General features: G+C 49.5%; 1 long non-coding RNA gene across 1 annotated transcript; it reads left to right on the top strand.

Moving 5' to 3' along the window:
- Window positions 1-337: 337 nt before the first annotated feature.
- On the top strand, window positions 338-6,236 carry LOC311516719. The gene is made up of 3 exons (XR_014710492.1): window positions 338-550; window positions 2,620-2,672; window positions 5,412-6,236. It is a non-coding gene; the product is annotated as an uncharacterized lncRNA (long non-coding RNA).
- The last annotated feature ends 1,700 nt before the right edge of the window (window positions 6,237-7,936 follow it).

Raw genomic sequence — 7,936 nt, 5'->3', positions numbered from 1 at the left:
GTTTGTCTCCTGCTCTCCAATTTTTGTTCCCTCCTGGTTCTGTCCCCCTCTCCCTATTTTATCCAACCCTGAAGGGTTCATGTTTAGTTATTCCACCTGGAAGCAGGCAGGGCACACCCTGACTGTTTTGTAGAAGCAATGCACACATTGCTCTATCCAAGGACAAGGGCTAGATATGAACTATGAGAACTTGATTATTGGGACAGTGACTGTGGGAAGCTTTCTTAGCCTGGGCTCAAGGCCTGAGAACCAGGATTGTAGTAGATAAAAGATGGTAAATAAGTATATTAATCAACGTCATACATTCCTTTGTGTATCTTTTTGCAGTAGCAGTGTGTAATGCTTAGGGGGGAGAAATATAATAAAAGGAGAAGGTGGAAGGCGGGGGGCAGAACAGCCCATCTCAGCTGACCAGCCTGCTTGCTTGCATAAAGCTGTGTTCTGTCTCATCATTGAACTGCCACAACTGGCGCCCAAACGTGGGGCCCTCAGCACTCACCTCGCCCGGCAAGGGTTTCAGACGCGTCACTCATCCGCTTCCTGGATCCCGGTGAGTATTTTTCATTGTGGTAAGTATGGGAAGCTCCCTCTCTGCTTTGCAAGTGCAACACCACAATGAGCTGCAGTATTTGCTGCGTAAGGCTCAGCATGACTGTCCCACTAGAGAGCTCACTCTCCTGCTACAGGAGGTGCGTGCCCAGTGCCCGTGGTACCCTGAAGCCGGAAGCCTTAAGCTAGCGGACTGGGAGCGATTGGGCCAGACATTGCACGAAGAGCCTCGGGCGCCCGTGCAGGCTTCACATGCCTGGCACCTCTGTCACGACGCGATACTGCGTGTCACCTCGGATAGGCCCTCTTTCACGAGGCTGGTGATCTCGCCATGCCCGTCGGCTCCTGTAGCCATCCCCGTTGCAGCTCCCCCTCTTCTACTGATGCAACCCAGCGTGTCGCTTCGGAAAGACCCTCTCCCGTACCCACAGCCCCCCCCTCACTGCTTTGCCCCCAGTGTCTTCATTACCACCGCCTCCCTTGCCTTCCCCACCGGAGCCGGTGTGTGATCACCCTCCATCCGTGGGGCCCCATGCTCTGGGGCCCCGTGGAGGGTCATCTGCATCTGCTCAGAAGCTTTCGCTGGTGCAACAAATAGTTCACGCAGCAAAAGCTCGATCAGATCTTACAGCGGAGGAGCTGGCTGATCTGGTCTCAGTTTGCCCAGTGACCTGGCAGAATGATGACCAGGGCAACCCCGTGGGCACCTGGACCACTTTGCCATACCCGGTGGTTAGAGAGTAAAGACAGCAATTTGTGAGTTTGGCCTGACTAGCACCTTTGTTCGTGGTCTCATTGAAGGGATAGGTACTGGGTACTCCCTAATCCCTGAGGATTGGAAAACGCTGCTGCGCATGATGTTATCACCCAGTCAGTATGTTATTTGGATTAGTGAGTATCGGCAGATGGCAGAACACCAAGCTCAGGTACATAGAGAGCACGGTATCATTTATGAGCATTTGGCAGGGGAGGGCCCGTTTGCTATTATTGAGATGCAGTCTCAACTCCCTCAGGCCGTCGTCCCCATTATTTCCACCTGTGCCCAGCATGCTTTCAAGAAGGTCCCGGATTCAGGCAAGCCTACCAAAAGCTTTGTCAGTATCCGTCAGGGTGCCTCAGAGTCCTTTTTGGATTTTACCAACAGACTGCATGAGGCTATCCTCCGACAGGTGGATAACACTGAGGCAGCTCACGAGCTCCTGTTAAAATTGTCAGTTGAAAATGCAAATGAGGATTGCCACCGTGCTCTCCAGGCAGCGCAAGCCTCTGGTATTTTAGAGCTCTCAGACATGCTGCGGGCATGCCAGAACATCGGCACACAAGCCCACAAGGCTGGAGTTCTGGCTGCCGCCCTGAGAAAAACCGGGAAGGAGGGGAAGCGTTGTTACCGCTGTGGTAAAGAGGGTCATTTTCAGCGGGAGTGCCGCTCATCTAAGGCACCAGCCCGACCCTCCAAGAAGTGCCCCGAGTGTGGGAAAGGTTATCACTGGGCTAATCAGTGTCGTAGCGGGTCGGGAAACTGCGCGACGGGTCCCCCCCGAACCCAGGGGCAAACGGGGGTGTTTCCCACTCAGACAACTGCTCCTCTGCCTTTAAAATCCGTAGACTCTATGAGAGTGGCGACTGCTGGAAGTGCGGGGCTTGATTTGATCATGCAGGAGGACACTGACTTTTGGCTGCCAGGGGAGGTCTGTGCCATACGTACACAGGTGACGGGACCTCTCCCTGCCGGCTTTGTCAGTCTTGTTCTCCCTCGCTCACATGCTGGGAAACAGGGCTTTTTTGTCATTCCAGGGGTCATTGATGCTGACTACACAGGCATTATTAAGGTTCAGGTGTGGACTCATCTTCCACAGTCGCTCCCGCATGGACGGTCAATTGCACAATTGATTTTAGTCTCCTATCAGGTGCCAGCTGCCGAGGATCGAACTCGGGGCGGAGGCGGCTTTGGATCGACGTTGTCTCACTCGCCGTCTCACAGCACGTCTTCTCCACTTGTTGCTCTGACAATGTCAGTCTGCCCCTCGAAACCTCAGTTAACACTTCTCTTAAATGATGTTCCCTTTACAGGGCTGGTGGACACTGGAGCTGACGTTACGGTGATTCGTGATCTGGAGTGGCCGGTCAGTTGGCCAACAGTTCCTTCTAAGGAGTTGTGGGGGATCGGGGGTAGTAAACCCGGGCGCCAAAGTTTGTCTTGGGTCACGGTCTCTAAACCGGGAGGCCGTGCCCTTGCTACAATCCGTCCTTTTGTGCTCCCTGTCCACCTCAATATTTGGGGCCGTGATTTACTTACAAAGTTAGACACCACCCTCGATATTAACATCTGATGGCCCAAAAACTTCCCTCACCCACCGTGCCCTCCGCATTACCCTTGGTATGGCAATCCTTAGAGCCCGTATGGATTGACCAGTGGCCCCTCCCTCTAGAAAAGCTAAAAGCGCTTCATTCGCTTGTGCAGCAGCATTTGCAAGCACAGCGCTTGGAACGCTCCACTAGTCCCTGGAACACCCCGGTGTTTGTTATTAAGAAAAAATCGGGTGCTTGGCGGCTGTTACATGATTTAAGGGAAATAAATAAACGCATCCAACCTATGGGCCCCTTGCAGTTTGGCTTACCAAATCCAAATTTAATTCCTCAAACCGATCAACTTTGTGTGTTAGATTTAAAAGATTGTTTTTTCACCATCCCCCTTTGTCCACAAGATCGTGAAAAATTTGCATTTACGGTGCCACAATATAATAATCAGCAACCCTCTCAAAGGTATCAGTGGAAGGTCTTGCCCCAGGGAATGCAAAATAGTCCAACCTTATGTCAGCTTTTTGTGGATCGGGCCCTTGCCCCTTTCCGTGCCCGGTACCCTACGCTAAAGGTCTACCATTACATGGATGACATTTTGCTTAGTGGTCCCCGGGTCACGGCACAACAGCTTGAATCTTTGTCTCAGATTCTCAGCCAAAATGGCCTGTTAGTGGCACCAGAAAAAATCCAACGCTCTTATCCCTACCACTACCTCGGACATAAGGTTTTACAAACCTATGCTGCTCCGGTTTGTCCGGAATTAATTCTACCTCAACCCCTAACCCTTGTTAAATTACAACAGATTTTGGGTCATTTAAATTGGATTCGGCCCTACTTTCGTCTCCCCTCTTCAATGCTGCAGCCGTTGTTTGAGCTCCTGCGTGGAGCCCGGGCACCGGGTGCGGTTATTGCCATCACTGAAGAGCATACTGCCTGCATTCGACAAATCAATGCAGCATTGAGTCAGCAGTTTGTGGACAGACTCCCAGAGGTCCATCCCTTATGGTTGGTTCTTCTTGCCACTCCTCATACGCCAACTGCAACTCTGTTTGTACCCCGTACAGACACAGCCGTTTCTATTATAGAGTGGCTATACCTTTCATCCACCCCTCCTCGAAATATTTACCCGTATTTAGATGCCCTATCTGATCTTGTTCGTAAAGCCCGCCACCGTGCAGTGCAACTCACTGGCACTGATTTAGTTGCCATTGTGCTCCCCTTGTCCCGTACTGAATTTGACTCCTTGTGCCACACCTCCTTGGCCTGGCAGGTTGCTCTTTGTGATTATGTGGGAGAGATTTCTTACAATCCTCCAAAAGATCCTCGGTTGGTTATTACCCAAAAGGTGCCCCTAATTGTTCATCGTCTTAGCCGCTCTCAACCCATTGTTTCCGCTGTCGCTCTTTTTACTGATGGCTCTCCCCACCGAGGTGTAGTCACTTATCAGTTGGGTGACCCCCCTCGTTGGCATTCTCGTTTTACACTGCCTCAGCGTTCTGCACAGCGTTCAGAATTGGCTACTGTTATTTTGGCCTTTCAACTTTTTGCTGATTGCCCCTTTAATTTAATTGTGGATACCCATTATGTTTATCAGGTAATTGATCATTTACCCCTTGCCCTCATTACCCCTCAGGTTGATGCGGACCTCCTTCGCCTGTTTTTGTCTTTGCAGCATCTTATTGCCACTCGTCATTTCCCTTACTTTGTTGCTCATATTCGCAGTCATACCCCTCTGCCTGGGCCACTCACTGAGGGCAATGCATGCGCCGATCGCGCGTTGCGTGGTCAGGTAAATTCCCTTTTTTCTGACCCCATTGAAAGCCATGCCTTTTTTCATCAGTCTGCCTCTGTTTTGGCCCGGCAGTTTCACATTCCTGCTGATCATGCACGTTCCATTGTTCGTTCCTGCCCCCACTGTGCTGCTGCTGCTCCTACCTTTTCTTATGCCATTAACCCCAGAGGTACCGCAGCAAATCAGCTGTGGCAAATGGATGTTACTCATGTGCCACAATTCCGCCCCTATTCGTTTTTACATGTTTCCATTGATACTTATTCGGGCTTCCTTTGGGCAACCCCACAACGTGGGGAAGCCACTAACAAAATTATTCACCATTTGCTGGCCTGCTTTTCTGTTATGGGTCGCCCCTGCCAAATTAAAACAGATAATGCCCCAGCCTACTGCTCTGCAGCCCTCTCCACCTTTTGTGCCCGCTGGGACGTCTGTCTTAAACACGGAATCCCTTATAATTCCACGGGCCAAGCCATTGTTGAACGTGCCAATCGCATGCTCAAAACCTTGCTTGATAAACAATTGAAACAAGGGGAGCTGCGTCTCCGAACCTTAGGAGACATTCAACAACAAATGCATATCCTCTTGTTTACTTTAAATAATTTAACACTGAATACAGATCAGTAGACCCCTGCGGATCGGCATTTTCACAAATCTGAGGTACTGGAAAGACCGCGTGTCTTTTACCGTCAGCTGCCCGATCCACAGTGGCTGGGCCCAGTACCTCTAATCACTTGGGGTCAGGGATATGCTGCTGTGTCTCTCCCTGCAGGACCGTTGTGGGTTCCAGCTCGGTGTGTGCGACCGGCACTTAAACAACATGGCATGGCACCAGGGGCTGTCGAATCCCATACCAGAGTTTCAGCTGACTTTGGAGGAGACCGCGTTGCCCTCCGAGTCGACAATGACGGGACGGAAACGGAGGAGGCGTAGTGTCCCAAACTGGCCCGTGACATGGGGAGCAGTAAAAGCATTGGTCGCCGCAGCCCAACGAAGACTGGCAGCAGATCAACAGCCAGAGACTCCTGAGACTTTGTTTGTGGCGATTCTCGCCCAAATCACTGCTAATTCTGTGATGATTGTGTGCCTTTTGTGTCTGCTATTTCCTGTAGGGGTTGGCTCGGAAGCGCTTCCCCCGTTACGAGCCCGAATGACATATAACATATGGGAAAGATTGGCTTCCATAGCAAATGTTACCCACTTTTGTCTATCTAATTCTGTAGCAGCCGGAGATTTGTTAGGTACATGCCTTATTCCAGTATGTCATCACCCTGAGGAGATGGAAAATAAGATACTGTTTTCTGCTTATGCGAATCTTTCTTCCCAGTACTCTAGCCTGGCTAATTGGGGCCCGGCCAACTATACTCTGCCTCGCACGGCTATATCCCTCCACACACCGTACCCGGCTGGGGCTGACAATGTCACCTGTGCGCGTGTAGTTAACTGCACTAGTACAAAGGTGCCCTTGGGCTGTCGAAAAATTTCTCAACCCCTTTTAAATTGTTCCCATGCTGTTAATGTTTCATACAATTATGGCCATATCATCCTACCATCAGGATAGTTTTTTACTTGCGGTTCACGCACCTTTAATTATATTCCTGCAAACTTAAGTGATGGCACCCTTTGCTGTCTTAGTAGAATGACACTTATATTGCCTTTTGCCAGTCAAAAATGTAGTAGAAGAAGTGTACCCCTTTCAGATGATTGTATTGCAGATGTTGAGCTTTTTAGTCGTGCTGAGTATACTGCTTTAGCGGCCTCTATTGTTGGGGTCCCCGTGCTTGCCATGTATTCAGCCAGAACTTTAAATAACCTGGCATGCTTTGCAGCAAAGGCAATTAATACAACATCCCAGGCTATTGCCTTACTTAACACAGAACAACACGAATTTAGGGATGCAATCTTGGATAACAGAGCAGCCATTGATTTTCTGCTCCTGAAACACCATCTAGGCTGCTCCATGTTTCAGCACATGTGTTGCTTTAATTTAACTGATAATAGTCGCTCCATAGAAACTAGACTGGCTGAATTGGCCAATCTTACAACACACATACGCCAAGATCTGGGGTTTGAGGGTTTTTGGAATTGGCTTACAGGTTGGCTGCCCTCTCTAGAATGGCTGCGGCAGCTTTTCAGTTATGCTGTGTTTGTAATCATTGGGCTTATTTTTTGCTGCTGCTGTGTACAATGTATTCCTTCCTTGTTAAGACTTTGTGAAATTTCGCCCTGGAAAGCTCCCCAAGTTATGTCCTTGTCTGTCTGGGAGTTAAATAGCATGACAAAACAAATTGACGTCTACCATGAGATGGCCGAATATCATTAAATAAAAAAATGGGGGATGAAGGGTTCATGTTTAGTTATTCCACCTGGAAGCAGGCAGGGCACACCCTGACTGTTTTGTAGAAGCAATGCACACATTGCTCTATCCAAGGACAAGGGCTAGATATGAACCATGAGAACTTGATTATTGGGACAGTGACTGTGGGAAGCTTTCTTAGCCTGGGCTCAAGGCCTGAGAACCAGGATTGTAGTAGATAAAAGATGGTAAATAAGTATATTAATCAACGTCATACATTCCTTTGTGTATCTTTGTGCGGTAGCAGTGTGTAATGCTTAGGGGGGAGAAATATAATAAAAGGAGAAGGTGGAAGGCGGGGGGCAGAACAGCCCATCTCAGCTGACCAGCCTGCTTGCTTGCATAAAGCTGTGTTCTGTCTCATCATTGAACTGCCACACAACCCCCTTCCTATCTCTCCCCACACTGTTTCCCTGTCAGGTCCTGTCTCTCCCAGCCACACATGTGCAGTGTCCCTCCCCCATGAAGCTCTGCTCAGGGTGGTATATGCGGCTTCTGTTCTACAAGGCTACATGTTCTGCAAGGCTACATGAGTAGGAGGTAGAAGATGCAGGTATCTCTCTCTCTCTCTCTCTCTCTCTCTCTCTCTGCCTGCCCACCTGCCAGCCCTACATTGATGCAGGAAGAGGTACAGTGGAGGTAAATCAATCACTAGCAGGAGCAGTGAGTTGGGCAAAGAAGCCTTGTCTGCCTGCTCAGCAGTACTGAGAGTAGTCTTCTAGTGTCTGGGAGGAGGAACTGCAGGGGAAACCTCACTCCCTGCAGCCCTGTTCAGCAGTAACATTTCAGATAGGATGACTGATGGTAGGGCCTAATGCAAAGCTAGTTCAAGTCAATGACATTTTTTCCATTGACTTCACTGGGCTTGGATCAGTCTCAATGTCAGAAGGAGACAATGTGTGACCATTATATCTAATTATTAGTATTAATTATTTGTATTA

The sequence above is a fragment of the Lepidochelys olivacea genome (genome assembly GCF_965140295.1).
Source record: "Lepidochelys olivacea isolate rLepOli2 genome assembly, chromosome: 2".
NCBI lineage: Eukaryota > Metazoa > Chordata > Testudines > Cheloniidae > Lepidochelys > Lepidochelys olivacea.
The sequence above is the reverse complement of the archived record's forward strand: the minus strand, read 5'-3'. Positions and strand labels throughout refer to the sequence as shown.